Source organism: Alligator mississippiensis, chromosome 6 (genome assembly GCF_030867095.1).
Source record: "Alligator mississippiensis isolate rAllMis1 chromosome 6, rAllMis1, whole genome shotgun sequence".
In the NCBI taxonomy this organism is placed as follows: domain Eukaryota; kingdom Metazoa; phylum Chordata; order Crocodylia; family Alligatoridae; genus Alligator; species Alligator mississippiensis.
In genome coordinates this window covers 35,958,385-35,976,464 of record NC_081829.1, presented here as the reverse complement: position 1 = coordinate 35,976,464, position 18,080 = coordinate 35,958,385, and the positions used below count along the sequence as shown (strand labels likewise).

Here is an 18,080-nt window from a genome sequence, read left to right as displayed (position 1 = left end):
ACTGATGGAGGGTGGAGGCATATTCCATAGTCAAGAGGATGGGGGACCTACCCATTTATGAGATTGCCCCTGAAGAAGGATCTGGGCAATGCAGGTTGTGCATAGAAATCTCCTTCTACCTGTCGGAGAGCTACAAGGGCCTAGTTCGGCAGAGGGGAAGAATGCCCCTTAACAGGCCACAGCCTCCCCAACCCAACCCATCCCACCCAGGGAAGAAAGGAGACCCCCCTCCTCCACCTCCGCAAGACTGATTCTGAGTCCGACTATGAGGGATGGTACCCCTCTCAATTCTATCACAGTCTGGGACCCACTGCATTGGAAGAGAACAATAGACAGGGTGACAACTCAGCTGGGCTGCCCCTTGAGAGCACCAACACGAGGCCTGTGCCTCCCATTCAGGGGGATGGAACCCCCATGTCAGGGGCTGCCCCTGCCTCTCCCAGACTTTCCTGGAGCCCCACACAAGATCACACTTCCTGGCCTCAGCAGGAACGAAGACCTGTCAAAAGGTTCCCCAGGTACCCAAAGGACACTCTTCACCGGGGATGGTGAAGGGTTCCAGGGGGGAGAGCACAACAGGCTCGCTGCTTTTGCTTGGCAAGCCTGGCTTGGAGAAGGACACTTCGGATTGGTGGAACATTTCCAATCGGGTAACAGCTTGGAGGGGCTTGCCCCACCACCGCTCGGAGCTGGGGGGATGCGAGGAGCCCCTGGACCTGATTGAAGACTGCGCTTTGCAGGTTTCGCACACTTCAGGGACAGGGCCTCCGGTGTAAATAAAAGACAGATGAAGTGAGGGACGGCAAGGAGAGAGGAGCTCCAGAGAAGACCATCACATGGACCCCACCTGAGCCTCTATGGTGTGTGGACTGGCACACAGAGAGCCAGCTCTGGGAGCAGCTTGATGCTGCTCGGGCTCCACACAGTGAGCAGGTCAGTGCACCGAGAGAGAGCTCTGGGAGCAGCTCAATGCTGTTCAAGTTAGCCCTGGCTCTCGGCTGGATGACCAGAGCCCCACCGCGTGGCTCAGCATTAAACTAAAAGAACTTCAGTGCCCAGAGCAGGGCCTGGGAAGGGGAAAGACCCCTGGCGTGAGGCTGGGGAACTGGAGCCAGTGAGGGCTCAGCTCCCATAGGAGCTCCCTGGGTTCCTAATGCAGGGCACAGGGCCCAGGGGAAAAAACCCTCAACTTGAGGCCAATGGCTCCAGAAGGCCTGAGATGGTGTGGAGACCCAGAGGCCAGATCGACAGCCTCCAGAGGAAGGACCATGAGTTACCGGGAACCCGGGTCCCACAGGGGAGGCACCCCCGAGCAAAGGACCCTGGGGAGAGTGGGCCTAGGGGGAGAAGACCCTATCCCATTTGAAGGACCAAGTGGTTGGAACCCAGATAGGTTGCATCTAATATCTGGTATAGCTATGTTTCCTATTTGGTATCTGTTGTTACTGTTGGTGATATATAGCTTGCTGATTGAAAAAAAATAGATCCACCCTGCATTACATTCTCTTGCCCTCTGCCTTTTGAGCCACATAGGCTTTTATTTGGATTTTAGCCTTCATGCAGATCACAATGGTCACCATGGGAAGCACAACTGCATCCGCTGTATCAGGGAAATAAGCATCTGTTCATTTTGTTCTCCTATTTTTGTTTCTAGGATTTTCGCATCTAGGTACACAAATTAGGGCCTCAATGTGCCAGGCTTAGAACCAATAGGCTGCAAAAGGGCAGAATCTCATCATAACCTAGGACCTACATTATGATGCAAAATGACAGGTAGAGAAGAAGCACGAACTCAGTGGGAAGGATGCAGTAACAATAAGCAGTGTAACAACAGGATATCATAATGACCTGGCACTGACATCCATAGAGGCCTGGAGAAGAGTTTAAGCAGTTCTTAAGTTTGTGTCAAATACAAATATAACATTTTAGATTTTAGCACTACAAATCATTTACACTAATATCTTGGAACCTCTGTTTTCCCCTTTTCCTAGCCTAGACCTTAAGTGGCTATTTATCATGGTCTAATTTAAAGGAGCAATATAAAAATAAAATGATTCCTCATATTCAATCTCCACAGCAAGAATAAATACAATATTGCAATAAATGTGGCCAGGTTAAGCATCACTGTCGCAATCCAAAACCACTGTGAGATTAGATTGTTGCAGGTCACAGGATTACAGCACTAGAAGTAGTTCAAGATCAACAATTTAGATAACCTATTTCATATAATGCTATTCCAGCACCACCCCAAGCACAGAGAGCAATTTCACAATCAATTTGAAGTGGTTTCTAAAATACCAGACTCTGTATTTCAGTAACAGTTTCTTTTCTAAACGATATCTGTTCCTGAAAGTCCCTGCTGAGTTGCACATTATGCCACGTGAACCTTTGGAGCTATACAAGTGTGTTAATAATCAAACTTCTGCCCTTTCCCCCCTTCATGCACTATTCCATCTGAGAACAAAGCCAACAGATTTATAAATCAATAAGGAGCCAGGGGGTGTCACAGACACACACACCCTTTGCTTTCACCCTTTCCCCTCCAGTTCAACAATTTAAAAGCCTCTGTAGATGTAATTCCAATGCCAATTTAGAAGATGCAGATAATTTTTCCTTAATGATTCAGCCATAAATGTTATAAATCACTCACTTGAGCCACCTCAAGAGGTGCCCAGCAACCACAGTAATGCAAAGAAAAGCTATGGGTACAGCAGAGTTGTAGATGCCAAGGTTTCAAAGACGAGGCAAGATGCTATCTTGTGGACTAGACACTTGGCAGTCATTCTCCATGCACACGTGATTTCATTAGGCTAAACGCAAATGAAGTCCTGTGACCTGTGTAGAAGGGGAAGGCAGCGGGCTTCTTCCAGAATCTGACCTGACATCACTGCCCCACTCAGTGAAGGAGGAAGGATCTACCCAGCGCTGACTCGGGCCTGGGAAGATGCCCGGGGCTGCAGCCCCCGACTGCCAGCCAGGCCCCGGTTACACCTGACATACAGCACGCAACGCACTGACCAGTCGCGCAATAAATGCAGACCTGCCACACGTGCAAAGCCAAGTGCGGAGCCAGAGGATGCAGGAGGCCGAGACGCCCCCGCGGAGTCATGAACACCACAGAAAAATGAGTCTCCAAGAGCCGCCAGCGCCGAAGCGAGGTGGGACAGGAGGTGGAGGTGGAGCCGGGCTCGGGCCGGCGGGAGCCAAGCAGGCTGCGAGCCCCGGGCTCGGCTCCGCGCGGGGACAGCCGGGTCCCAGCCGCCCGGGAGCGAAGGACTCGGGGCCCCGCCGCAGCGGATCGCGCCAGTAACGCCTCCTTCCCCGCCGACAAACCCCAGCCCCGAGCCCGCGGGACGCCCGAACCGGCTACTCACAGCAGCGGCTGCAGGCGCCGCTCTTCTCCAGCAGCCCGGGCAGGAGCGCACGTGCTACACCCGAGCCCCGCCCCGCCCCGCCCCGCCCCCGCGGAGGTCCCAGCGGCAGCACAGCCTGCCAATCCGGGAGCAGAACCGAGCCGAGCCTTTGCGACTCCGCCCTGCCCAGCCAGGCCGGGTAGTCGCTGCCGCGCCCACGATTGCAAGAGCAAGGGGAGGAGGGGGGCTGTGGCGTTGCGAGCGCGGCTTGAGGCGGAGCTCCTCGCCCGCCCGCCCGCGGCACTGACCGCAGTGCATCTGAACAGCGTAACCTAGCCCGGCCCTGCTTGGCGGCTGTCCAACGCATGGCCGCGGGGGGCTGCCTGGCCGGGGGTCTGATCTGCCCTGCCGGGGGAACGCGCTCCTGCTTCGGGGAATAAAGAGTGCGTGGGTCTGGCTGCGTGGTCAACCCAGCTGCTGGCTCAGCCCGCCACTGCGTCCTACTGGGATGATAAAGAGCTTCCTGGACACACAGGATTAGCCCTGCTGTGTGAGAGCCAGGGCGGGTAGACACTCCTCCACTGCGAATAAAAGCCTTTCTCTTCACCTGGGCTTGGGGAGGTGGGGGCAGGCAGTGTGAGCAGAAATAAAAGATGTCTGTGTCTGTCTGTCTGTCTATATCTGTCTGTCTATATATCTCTATGCATATGTGTAGATATATATGGATCTCTATACATGTGCAAAGGGACCAAGAAAGGCCATTTAACTGAAGTACGCAAAAGCAGGGGATTGGTAGATGGTTATTTTCCCATAAACTGGAGAATAAGCTTCCATTTTACATACATACATGTATGTATGTATGTATGTGTATGTGCGTGTTCATATCTATATACATGTGTGTATATAAACATTTCAAATTGGTGAATGGTGACTGTATTCAGAGGAGATAATTCACTGATTAAAAACCAGGGATAATGCAGCATGTTATTAGGACAGTTGATACAGTGACACACAGTGGAGAAATGCTGGTGGATTAACTTAATTCATGAACATACTTGCTCAGATAAATCAGTTAATGTGTCACAAACACCAGTTAATAAGACACCGAATGCCCATGAAGAGATATTGCTCTCAAAGTGAGATAGGAGGCAGGGCAGGGTAGCACCTTGAAGATTAATGTAGTAACATGAAGTACAGGTATAGTGGCCTCATTAATTTGACTCCTATGAACATGCACATAACTGATTCATGCAAATGGGAGTACAAGCCCTGGAACAAGTTACCCAGAGAGGTGGAATCTCCATTCTTAGAGGTTTTTAAGACCCAGGTAGACAAAGCCTTGGTTGGGATGATCTAGTTGGGGGTTGGACTAGCCTGAGGTCCCTTCCAACCCGCATTTTCTATGATTCTATGATATAAGATATATCTCAAGTAAACTGTCTTCTAAATTACTTTCCTTGATGTAGACACTGGTGCCACAAAAATTAAACTGAGGGATGCCTCAGTTACTCAAAATAGAGACAGGAGCCAGTTATTGCACTTCTTCAATAGTGGCTGAATATTGAAAATGAGTTTGCTTGCTTTTTTTTTATTTAAATGATCATGATTACAGTAGTGGTGAAGATTAAAGCTGGTCAAAAAAATTACTATATTTGTTCTAGCTTCAACTGAAACACTGCATAACAGTTTAAAGAAAGCAGTCATACTTTTACATCACTTTACCAAACTTTTGGGACAATCGTTTATGATAGTACCCCCAAAGTATATGGATCTTTTAATATAAAAGTCTGCCATATTGTGACTCTTTAGTATGTGCATGGGACATATATTTAGTGACACAAAATTTTGAGGGCCAGGTGGGTGATTATCACAATTTATATATTATAGATACCTATATAAAAATCCAGAAACAAAATTTGGTTACAGTTATTTCTACAAATTGAATTTTAATATGATGTCACACTTAACATGAATTTTAGTAAGTACAGAATAATGGAAAAATAGAGCTGGAAGTGATCTCAGGAGGTAACTCTCCAACTCTGCTTAAGGCAGGATCATCTCTAGCTACACCATCTCATCCAAGTATTTATCTCACCTGTTTTTAAAAACTTCCAAGGATGGAGACTCCATCTCTTTCTGGGTACTCTATATTCCAGTACTTAAGCAGCCTCACAGATGGAACATTCTTCCTAATATCCACCCTTGATTTCCCTTCCTGCAATTTAAGACTGTTATTTCTTGTCCTTTCCTATGCAGACAGAGACAATAGTCTATCATTATTTTCTTTATTACCACTCTTCATGCATTTAAAGAATGTTATTACATCCCATATCAGTCTTTTCCAAACTAAATAATCCTAGTTCTTCCATCCAGTTTTATAAATTTTCCAGTCTTTTCCTAAATCTCTAATGTCTCTGTTCACATCCTGTGGATCTTTTATTCAGCACTGACTTGTCATGTACATGAAACATTATTGCTCGCTTGATAAGTTATGTTATCATAAATTTGTATGATCATTGCTTCTTGTATGGATTTCAACCTAGAGGTACAATCTAACTTACTACTGCTAAGGCACTTTTCAGTAGGGCTGTGCAAAATAGCACCATTTAATTTCAACTTCTGTTTTGCCGTTTTAATGGGACAGTGTTTTGTTTCGAGTTTCGTTTTATTTCAAAAGTACTGTTTTGTTTAGTTGAAACTGTTTCACTGTTTCAATGTTTCACCCATAGGCTATAATGGGGAAGCACAAAACTGCTAACTTCTTGCCATTTCTTGCCTATTTCAGATGAAACTTGCAGGGATGGTAGCCCCTGCTGAGGCCATGAAGCCTGACAGGTTTCAGGGAGATGGGTCTGCACCCATTCAAGGAGATGGGTTTCTGGGAAACTGCACCTCAAACTGTTCAGAGCATAACTTATGTCACTTGTAAGTGTGAAGGCACAGAGAAAGCTCAGTTCAAACAATGCTTTTTATGCTGTTTTTCCATCCCTTCCCAAGAGCTCTGGGATTGGAAAGGACCTCAGGAAAGGATGACAGTCACTGGCCAGCTACACATGTCAATATCAGAGCAGTCCTTCCCCCATCTTCCCCCTCCTCCTTAGTTTCTGTTCCCCTGCAAGCAAGCCCAGCTTCAAAACTCGAAACATTTTGAAACTTTCGAAACATTTTGACTGTCCTCGTTTTGTTTTGAGGCTGTTTCAAAGCCTTTCATTTAGTTTCAATTTCACTGTTTCGAGCTTGAAATGAGTCGAAACAGCATCGAAATGAAACAGACGGTGAAATTTTGCACAGCCTTACCTTTTAGTCACATGATTAGTCTGTGTCCTTTTAGCTGACTCCTATGCCTTTTGAGGACTCACCAGCAATGAAGAAAATGGAAGAATCACTCCCTGTGATCTGCATACAACACCCCTATTCAAACAAACTAGTCTATTATTAGCTTTTTGTGCTTCACATTGATGACTCTTAAGCTTTTGATCCCTAATAAACCTCTGAATCTTTTATGCAGTACTAGTCTAACCAGACATTCCTCATTTTGTATTTGTGCATTTGATTTCTCTTTCTTAAATGCAGTATTTTATACCTGCCCTTACTGAATTTCATCCCATCCATTTCAGATCATTTTTCAAATTTATCAAGGTTGCATTGACTTCTATCCTCTAAAGCAGTGATTCTCAACTGGGATGCCATGAGATCCTTTTAAGGGTGTCATGCAATATTAGCACTGTTAGGTATGCAAACACCTAAACATGATTCACAAAATAAACAGGGAGATTTAAAATAGGAAGTCATAGTATCGAAAACATTCTGTGTGACCTGTTGTGGTCATTCTAAGTTCTATGCAACAAAAGAATTGTTGTATTATTTTGACATAGTAAAAAATGAATGAAAGTTTAAAGTGATCATTTCTTGCTTCTATAAGTGTAGGCAGTAGCATTATCAAGTTTCTTATACATCGCCAGACAACCTATTTGGGACAATTCAGCTAAGCTCAGCTCTTTTTGTGCAATGGGAAGGTCTTGGAAAAGATTATCAAAGAGGCCATCCTACATAGGTTAGCTGATGGCAATATCCTGAGGGATACCCAGCATGGGTTTGTTGCAGGTAGGTCTTGCTTGACCCAATCTCATTTCCTTTTATGACCAAGTGACCTATCACCTGGACAAAGGAGAAGAGATTGATGTCTTTTTCATATATCTTGACTTTAAAAAAGCCTTCAATCTGGTATCCCATGATCACCTCTTGGCAAAACTGGCTAACTGCGGCCTCGACCTCACCACAATCTGCTGGCTGGGGAACTGGCTCTGCAGCAGGATCCAGAGGGTGGTGGTTGACGGAAGTCAATCATCGTGGTGCCCTGTGACCAATGGGGTCCCTCAAGGCTCTGTCCTAGGGCCTATACTGTTTAACATCGTCATCAATGATGTGGACATTGGTGTTAGCAGTGGGATGACCAAGTTCGCCGATGACACCAAACTTTGAGGTAAAGCATCCACTCCTGAGAACAGGATCCAGACAGATCTTGACTGGCTCATGAAATGGCCAGATGAGAACCTAATGGTGTTCAACACTGAAAAATGCAAGGTTCTCCACCTTGGGAGGAAAAACCTGCAGCATCCTTATAGGCTTGGCAGTGCTATGCTGGCTAGCACCACTGATGAAAGGGACTTGGGGGTCATGATTGACCACAAGATGAACATGAGCCTTCAATGTGGTGGTGCAGCTGGTAAAGCGAGAAAAACTCTGTCTTGCATCCATAGATGATTCTCAAGCAAATCCAGGGACATCATTCTCCCGTTGTACTCGGCCTTGGTGAGGGCGCAGCTGGAGTACTACATCCAGTTTTGGGCTCCACAATTCAAAAAGGATGTGGAGAAGCTTGAGAGAGTGCAGAGGAGAGCCACGCATATGATCAGAGGTCAGGAAAACAGAGCTTATGACAAGAGGCTGAGAGTATTGGGACTCTTCAGCCTGGAAAAGCGCAAGCTCAGAGGCGATCTGGTGGCTTCCTATAAGTTTATTAGGGGTGTTCACCAGGGCCTGGGGGAATGTCTGTTCACCAGAGCGCCCCAAGGGATGACAAGATCGAATGGTCACAAACTCCTTTGTGACCGTTTCAGGCTGGACATAAGGAAGAATTTCTTTACTGTCCAAGCCCCCAAGGTTTGGAATAGACTGCCCCCGGAGGTGGTTCAAGCACCCACCTTGAACGCCTTCAGGAGACATTTGGATGTTTATCTTGCTGTGATCCTATGACCAGGGTTCCAGATGGACTCAGGAGAAACGCCGCCAGGCCTAAGGTCAGGGAGGACCGGGGTAGAGAGCTTCTGGAGGGGCTGGACGTGTTCAAATCAGCAGGTCCAGTTGCTCTCCACCCCAGGGTGCTGTGGGAATTGGTAGGGGTTATTGTGGGGCTCCTGGCACAGCTTTATGAGCGCTGCTGGTGCTCACTGGAAGAAAGCCAATATGGTCCCCATCTTCAAAAAAGGGAAGAGGGAGGACCCAGGCAACTATAGGCCCATTAGTCTTACTTCAATCCTGGGGAAACTCTTTGAGAAGATCATCAAGGAGCACATATGTGATGGGCCAGCAGCAGGATGATGCTCAAGGGCAACCAGCATGGTTTCATTAGGGGTAGGTCCTGTCAGACCGACCTGATTGCCTTCTACGATCAGGTTACAAAAGCATTGGACGCAGGTGTTGCAGTGGATGTAGTCTTTCTGGACTTCAGCAAAGCCTTTGACACTGTCTCCCACCCCATTCTCATCAAAAAACTAGGTAACTGTGGCATTGATGCCTACACAGTCAGATGGATTACAAATTGGCCGAAGGCTCATACTCAGAGGGTAGTGGTGGACGGGTCTTTTTCGACCTGGAGGGAAGTGGGCAGTGGAGTCCCCCAGAGCTCGGTCCTTGGGCCCTTACTGTTCAATTTCTTTATTAGTGACTTGGACGACAGGGTAAAAAGCAGCCTGTTTAAATTTGCTGATGATCCCAAGATTTGGGGTGAGGTGGGCACGCTAGTAGGAAAGGACAGATTACAGCAGGACCTAGACAGGTTACAGGGGTGGGCTAATGAAAATAGGATGGGTTTCAATACTGACAAGAGCAGGGTGCTGCACTTGGGCAGTAGGAACCAGCAGCACACTTATAAGCTGGGAAACTCCCTTCTCGAGAGCATGGTGGCAGAAAGAGATCTTGGAGTCATTATTGACTCCAAGATGAGCATGGGCTGACAATGTGAGGTCACGGTCAGTAGGGATAACCATACCTTGTTGTGCATCCACAGATGCATCTCAAGCAGGGCCAAGGAAGTGACCCTCCCCCTCTATGTGACACTGGTCAGGCTGCAGCTGGAGTACTGTGTTCAGTTCTGGGCGCTGCACTTTAGGAGGGATGTGGACAGCATTGAGAGGGTCCAGAGGAGAGCCACCCGCATGATCAGGGGGCAGCAGGGCAGACCCTATGAAGAGAGGCTACGGAACCTTAACCTGTTCAGCCTTCACAAGAGAAGGCTAAGGGGGGACCTGGTGGCTGTCTATAAATTCACCAGGGGGGACCAGCAGGATTTGGGAGAGACCCTGTTCCCCCTAGCACCCCCCGTGGTAACAAGGAATAACACCAACAAATTGTTAGAGAGTAAGTTTAGACTAGACATCCAAAGGCACTACTTCACAGTCAGGGTGGCTAGGATCTGGAACCAACTTCTAAGGAAAGTGGTGATGGTTCCTACCCTGGGGGTCTTTAAGAGGAGGCTTGATGTCTACCTGGCTGGGGTCATTTGAGCCCGGTTTTCTCTCCTGTCCAGGGCAGGGGGTCGGACTTGATGATCCACAAGGTTCCTTCCGACCCTACTTCTATAACTCTATGAATCCCTGCTGACTTCCTGCCCCTGGGCAGGGGGCTGGACTCGATGATCCCCCGGGGTCCCTTCCAACCTGAATATCTATGAAATCTATGAAATGTGACATCATATCACAATTTTATACTGGGCCAGCTACAGGCATTCAGTTTTTCCTGGGAGAGTTGCTGCTCTCCCAGAAGAAACCACAGGTGTACAGGTGTTCAGGATTTTTCTCCCAGAGTAAAAATGGCTGCTCCAGGACAAAAATAACCCCAGAGCAATCAGGGTGAGGCCAAGAGCAAATGTCTGTACATTTCTTTCTGACAGGAACCACAGCATCTTCCTTCAGCATCCCAAGGTGCTTTGCTCCAGGCTCCCCCCCTCCCAGGAAACAGTGTGCTGACCACCCAGAAAATGGTGTGTAATTTGCTGGACTCTGCTACTCCAGCTGAACAGGGAGCAGAAGATGCCCCCTTCACAATCAGCCCACTGTGCTGCAGGGAGACACAGAGTGACTCAGCAATCTGGATCAGCTTCAGGGCTTCCCTGTGAACTGCTGCCATAGAGCATGCTAAGATATGTAGGTGGCTGCACAGCATCAGCATTGTAGTATTTCTACCAAGAGAACAAACCGGGGAGAATTCTCCCAGGTCATCTGAACATATGTACAGAGCCTTAGTCAGTGCTGAGTGTGGCAGGGCACTGTTGGTGCCTGCCACTTTAAGGGCCTGAACCCAGCAGCCAACAGGTGCCTGATTAGGGCAGCCATTTTAGAGTCAGGGCTGCAGATATAAGCAGGGCATTTTGCTGCTGGAAGGTTGGGCAATAATATTGCCTGGCTGCAAGGCTGCTGGTATCAACTGAAGGTAAGGGCAGGAGCTGTGGGAGATGGATCAGAGGCTCTTGGTCCTGGGCATGACCTAAAACTGCACCCTGCCGGGAATGGGTGGCCTGGTAGGGCTCTCAGTGGTGTGGGAGCCCCCAGGAAATGCCAGGCCAGTTACCACCCCAGTGAAAGGTGGGTTGGGCCACCTGAGCCCTATGGGGTACAAGACCCTGAGGAGGAAAAGTGGGGGCCAGGCACGGGTACGGCCACCTGAGCCCACTGGGGAGTGAAGCCCAGTGAGGAGGCGACTGAGTGAAGGGGGTGGTGTGGAACCCCGATTGAAGGGGGAGAAGAACCAGAGGGCTAAGGACCCAGTACACATACATACACATAATGTTACCCCGAAAGGGTCCAGAGTATGCTTGGATCCGGTCAGGTAATTGGCTGGCCACTACCTCGGTGAGGGTCATGGGAGGGGCCCAACAGACGGTACATCTGCCACCCAAGGAATGGACTAGCTAAGCCTATGGCCAAAGGGTGCCTGCTGCAAGAGGGAGCAAGGCTGCATAAGTTGTTGATGCAAGAAAGAGACCCTGTGAGAGGGGGTGGAGTGAGTGAGGTCCGAGTGAGAGGCGGGCATTATGAATGTGCATGTGACTGAGGCCTGACGGCGTGGCCTAAGCATGCTCCGGCTGTAGGTCGGGGGCACTGTAACATCTGGATGCTATCTGTGAGGCTTGGGCCACAGTGTAGAAGACGTACGGAGCCATGGACACCCCCAAATATTGGGGTGCAATAATGGGCAGCCTCCTGCTTTATTTAATAGCTTATGATTAACCAACAAGGCATGGCAGGCGAGACAGGCAGGAGGCATGCCCAGCGACAGGTGGGGCGCTAGCTGCGGCTAGCGGGGATGCCCACTTTGCTACACTGAGCATTTACCCATGTGAGTTGTTATTGTGATTAACAAATGTGACATTTGTAATAATGACCAAGTTCAAAGGGCTCATCAACTATATTAGGGGTATGCATGTGTGTTTTTTCCATTTTACTTTTTAAAAATTTTTTTCCAGTCATCGTTTTTCATGCACTGTAATAAATTTGTTTTTGAAATAGGCTTCCACTAAATTCAGAAATGTTATGGATGAGTGCTTGAAGTTGAAAAAGGTTGAGAACTATTGCTTTAAATTGTCTTCATTCCCTCCTGCTTCGTTTTATCTGTAGATTGACTAAATATTCATTCCATTCTAACAGTCACATCATTAATGAAGATAGTGAATGGGACCTGATCCAGGACAGGCTAGGGGAACCTGCACTTTCCGAATTTGACATTAAGCCACTGATGACTACTCTGAGCATCATTATCTAACCAGTTATGTACCTACCTTTCAGTAGTTTCATTTAGACCATATTTTCTTAGCTTTTTTATAAGAATATCATAGGAGAAATAGCTGAGCAATTCTTCACTCATTCTTGAACACTCTAGCATGAATCTCATCAGGCCCTACTGATTTGAAAACACCAGTTTATGTAAATGATCTCTAATCTGTTTTCCCTTACTGTTGAGTACTATATTCATCCCCACTCTTGCTGCTAACTATGCTAGTCATTTGATAGTTGAACTTTAGCTTTCATTAAAAAAGCAAAAAAAAAAAATAAATTTCTACTTCCTCTCTATTATTAACTGTGCTTCTCTATACAGGAAGATATTTTGCTTTTCTTAGACTTTCTCTTTGTTCTAATATATGTATATGTAAGAAAATGGAGCCTTAGAATTCTTACAGCCACCCCTGAAAATGTGCATAATTGTCTTAAGAATGCTATAATCAATTCAGTATTTTGTAGGAACAAGTAGATGATATATTTTCCAGCTATAACAATCACAGGATTTATCATTTCTGATGGGAGACAGGGTAGTGAAGAACTTGCCAAAATGGATGATGAAAGTAAGGAAGCACACTTTCCTCCAGCTATGAGTAAAACAAGTAACTAAGGAAACCTATAGTATCAGTTTTAATCTGGATTTAAGAAAGCATGAAGTCAGTTTTGCCTAAAATATAGATTTTGTTAAAATAATGAAGAGGAAAGACATACAAGTTAGGGAGTGGAGGCAAAAAAAGATATATGAAAATACCATTAGAAATATTGTTTCAGTAAACACAATAGTTTGGGGAAAAGAGCAAAATATCTCCTTTCATTTCAGGAAGTTGTAACTCAACAGCATTATAATAATGGAGGCACTGTAGCCTACAGCAGGGGAGCTCAACCTCCAGCCTGCAGCACCATCCTATCTGGCCCCATGTCTCCTCACAGGTCTGTAAATTTGGTAGCAGGGGATTGGTAGCAATTAACACTGCTACCATACTCCCACTGAGACATTTCCAAGATCTGCACAGCTAGATGGGCCCTGGCTGGAACTGGGACTCAGGACTCCTGCAACCTTTTCATGGCTCAGCTAGTGGCCTTCCCAGTGATTCCAACTGTGCTTTTTCATGCCTCAGCTTCCCCATCTGTAATTGATATTGGCCTCCTTGGGGAAAGTGCTTTGAGATCTACTGCTAGGGTTCCATAAGAACAGGTGGTAATTCATTCTTTTGCAAACTGATCATCTCATGATCCACATTACCATGTACCCACAATCCCTACAGCTGAGCATTTGTTATGTGAAAAAGACTATATTGCAGATATGAAAATAAACTGGTTTTAAATGGATGGATGCACTACTTGACTAAAGTCCCTGTTCTGTATCTGTTCTGTTCCTTTTTTCTATTCTTGTCTGGGTGTAAGGCCTTACTCTAATCAGAACTTAATCTCCTCACCCTGTCTGGAGCCAAGAGTTCTCTAATCGCTCTTGACAGCAGTTTTCTATTCTTGTTTGCATTAACCCACCATTGTAATAGCATATTAAAAGCTAAGGGGCATTTGAAATGTGTGCGTGCATGCATACATACATACATATGCACACATGCTATTTAGTCCCCCTATTAAGAGGATTAAATAGGGCGTCTCTTTCTTCAATAACAGCATCAACAAACATTTGCAACACTGACAATATACATATGGGCATGAGATCACAATTGTCACATACATATGTGCACACACAGAGCATATAAACAGGATGGACAGAATATGCCGGATTGTCTCATAGATGAGATTTATTTTTTGGAAGGCCTGAATGGGTCATGGATTGAGCAACCATGATTAGGGTCACTGCTTGGATAAGCCACCTGTTTTGCTTTACAGACCGAAGAAACTCCACAGCCCAAAGCTGTAAGAACCACTGCACTCATGCAAAAGAACCAGAAAATGTTGATAAACTAAAAGGACAAAATACCATGCAGCATAAAGAATTGTAATTTCTTATTTGATTGACTGAATGCACTGATGTTGGATTGTGAAGAAACTAAGTCACTTCTACAGTTGTCAGGACTTGTAAAATAATAGGGTTGCTGGTTTGGGAATCTGGCTTCCTTTTAAATTCTTAAATCATAATGCCTTAGGAAGGTCACAAAGAAAGCAATTTAAGATCTTCACCATACTATACTTCTATATATAATAAAGGGCTTAGTCCAGGGGTATCCAACCTTTTTGAATGTGGGGCCGGATCACGACCTTTTTATCACCCAGTGGGCCAGAGACCCAAACTGAACAGCCTCACTCTGGCAGGGAGGTGGGGGAGGAAGAGAGAGAGAAATCACTCAAGTGTCTTATAACTTGTCACATTCTCAGCTGCAATTTCTAGGCAGGGAAGAGTGTCCCAAGAGTTCCCCCACCCCAACCTTGTATAATTGAGATTCTTCACCCCCAACCCCCCCCCAGTAAAAATAGCAGGGGGTGGGGGCAGGAAATCCATAAGAGGTAGTCAGGTGGAAAGCAGCAAGAAAACCACCTATGGAGGTTGCTGAGAGTCTCTGGGGCTGGCAGGGGTACCAGCTGCAGCCCCAGCCCCAGCTGTGATGCTGGTAGAGTGGCGGTGGCATGGGCCACACCGCTGGAGCAGATATGGGGGGGCAGTGCCCACCCTGCAATCCACATGCTGCCCAGGGTCTGGGGGGCTTCTGGGAGGTCTTATGGAGGGTTTCCCCCACTCGCTCAGTATGAGCTCTGTGTGCTGTGGGGCGGAGGGGAGGGGGGAGTTGTTTTACTCACTCCTCAGTGTGCACGGGTCCCTGGGTGTGACTTTTGGGGGTCTCTGGGATGACCCCCCTAGCCCAGAGTGTCAGCTCCCCCTGCAGGGCTGGGGCCGGGGGGGAGCTGCAGGTGAATTCCTGCTGCCCTTCGGGTTTTACCCGCTCCCCCGAGCCTGCCTGGGACCCTGCCGCAGCTATGTGGGGTCTCGTGGGGGTTTCCCTTCCCCCAGTGCAAGGCTTCCCTTGCAGGCTCCACAGAGCAGAGCTGCCATCACTGCATGTAATGCAGTCGTGGGGTGGGGAGATTGGTTCCCACATCTGCATCCTTTTTTCCCATCCTGGTTGTATGTTTTGAATAAATAAAAAAATAAAACCTATACAGACAAAGATGCTTATTTTTATTTTCACAGACTCAATATTTCACGGACTTAACATAAACATTGGATTTATGACACATTACAACCTGCCTGATATCTGATTCATCACCAGGCACCTGCCTGACCCCACCTCTTACATTCTTCTTTTTCCCCACCTTTCCTCCCCTCCTTCCTATTTGTTCCGGCTTTTGTCTTCCTGATTTCCTCCTTTTCCTTTTTGTTTGAGAGCCTATCTCACCTTGTACAATTATCACTGTCCTGTTTCCCTTAGGCCTTTTTCCCCCTGCTTTCCTCCCCCTCTCTTCCCTGTTTTACTTTTGTTTTTTCTAATTTCGACCTATTTTCTTTTCCATGACTTCCTGTCACTCTTTCTGTGTACCCTTGTTGCTCTTTTCATGTCTCCTACTTATTCATTTTTCACTGATGGCTTCTTTCCACCCTTGCAGTCTATCACTGCTGTCTCTCCTTGGGGCAGCGGCAGCAGGACCTGGCTCACTGATGAGCCCAGTCCCACAGGGGTAAGTAGCTCCCCTCCCCTCGCTGCCGGCTGGGGTCCGCGGGCCGGCCCTGCCTGCCTCTGCCGCTGCCCTGCCTCTGCCGCGGCTCTGTGCTCTGCGGCGGCGGTGCTGCCAGTGGCTCCGTGCTCCATGGTGGCAGCGCCACGGCTCCACACTCCACAGCAGTGGCGGCGGCACCACCTCAGGCAGATAAAAGGGCTTGGCGGGCCATATGGCGGTCCACGGGCCATATGTTGGACAAGCCTGGCTTAGTCCATCTGTCTGTCTGTCTGTCTGTAATGCTCTTGGGGGGCGTGGCTCCCAGAGGGGCATGGCTCCAGCCAGTGCTGCATCAAGAATGCCCATCATGAATGATGGGTGGGGCATAGCTCCAGCAGAGTGGGCCAGGTGGGTGTGGAGTTGTGGGGGTGGGTGGCACATGGCCAGACGCAGAGCAGGGGGTGGTACGGGGCCAGACAAAGAATGGCAGGAGCGTGGGGTGGTGGGTGCCAGCAGCTCTGTGTCTGCAGGGGGGGCAAGGGTGGCACACAGGTGGATGCAGAGTGGTGGCAGCATGCAAGCTTCCTGGGAGGCAGTGTGGGGTGGTGGGTGGCAGTGCTCTGTCCCCACCCACCCCTCCCCAATCATTCTTGACAAGCAATTTGCTAGTTCTATGTATAAAAGAAGACTACAGAAGTTATAGGGCTGGTTACCAACCAATTAAGACAGTCAAACTAGTTGACAGTTTTATTCAAGAGCAATGACAATAGGGTTAAGAGGTCTTCTGTTTGTCTTTCAAGTTTTTCTTCCTATGGAAACATTTAGGTACCCACAATTTTTGCTTCTAAACTACTCACCCCATTTTAAAAAATATGGAACAGATACAGAGGGAAAGACCAAAAGAAAAAAAAAAAAAGGCCAATTGGAAAATTAATGGCATTTACATTTGGGGAAGATTTTGAGCTAATGCATTACGAGTTCAAGCCAATAAATCCTTATAATCGAGGATCCTGGTTTTCTCTGTTTAAAGATTGCAAATTCTCTGATAAACTCAAATGCTCCTATTAAGAAAACCCAAAACACATGATTATAGTGAAACAGCACTAAATATTTAGGTATCAGTTGAACACAATGTTTCATTGACATATTTACAATTTTAAAGCAATTTGGAAGCCTACCTGTGGTGGCAGCGTGCCTCCACAAGCACGAGAGGAGGTGAGAGAGGTCTGTGGGGTGCACAAAACCCTGATGCAGAACCCCGGGGGGGGAGACTTACCTCTGGAAAATGCGGTGGTGCAGGAGCTGGAACCATGACAGCAGCCACAGCCATGGCTACAGCCACACGAGCCGCCATTATGGCGGTTTTTGAAGCAGCTGTTCCCAGTGAGGGAAGCAGCTGGGCCAATCGCAGCTGCCGACATGGCCGCTGCAGGAAGGTTTAAAAACACCAGCAGCACCCACGGGGAGTGGGAGCGAGAAAGCGAGCGAGCAAGCGGGCTGTTCTGATGCTCCTGCAGGGGAGAGGCACAAGTCAGGCTGTGCCGTCCCGGTGCGGGAGGCAGGGCACGCCTCCAATCCTCTGCCAGGGACAAGCAAGGGGAAAGCCCTGAGCTTTCAGCAAGAGGAGAGCACGGAGAGACCTGTACTCCCCTGTGGAGACAGGGAGCTAGGGGAAATAGAGCAAGGGAGAGGGGCAGAACCCCCTAGAAGGCATTGAGAAGGCAGCTCCATGAGCCTCCCTGTCCCAGAAGAACACTACTTCTGAAAAAAGGATAAGGTGAAAAGGCACAAAGAGATACGCAGAGGACTAAAAGATAGAGAGAAAGCAAGGGACGAGCAGGCTGAGCTGTACCGCTTAGCTCGAATCCCTCTGTGCTGGAGTCCGGTGGCAGGGCAAGCCAACGGGGAAGTGAAGACTAATATCCTACCAGCCCAGGACCGGTTGGCGAGTGGATGGGGTGTAGGGGTGGCGGAGCCCCGTGGAACAACGCACTCCGTAACTGTGAGTACACCCATGTCGGGAAGGCGAGGGGGAGGGGATACCTTACTGGCA

General features: G+C 47.9%; 1 protein-coding gene across 2 annotated transcripts in view; it reads right to left on the bottom strand.

Annotated features, from left to right (window-relative positions):
- Positions 1 to 3,471, bottom strand: part of PRXL2A (peroxiredoxin like 2A) — a 29,389-nt gene extending 25,918 nt beyond the window's left edge. Inside the window, exon 1 of one of the 2 annotated variants that reach the window (XM_059729796.1) lies at positions 3,375 to 3,471. The gene's annotated coding sequence lies outside the window, so the exon portion shown is untranslated. Of the gene's footprint in view, positions 1 to 3,040; positions 3,125 to 3,374 lie in introns of those variants that run through there. The other variant, XM_059729797.1, reaches the window with a different exon arrangement.
- Positions 3,472 to 18,080: the final 14,609 nt, after the last annotated feature.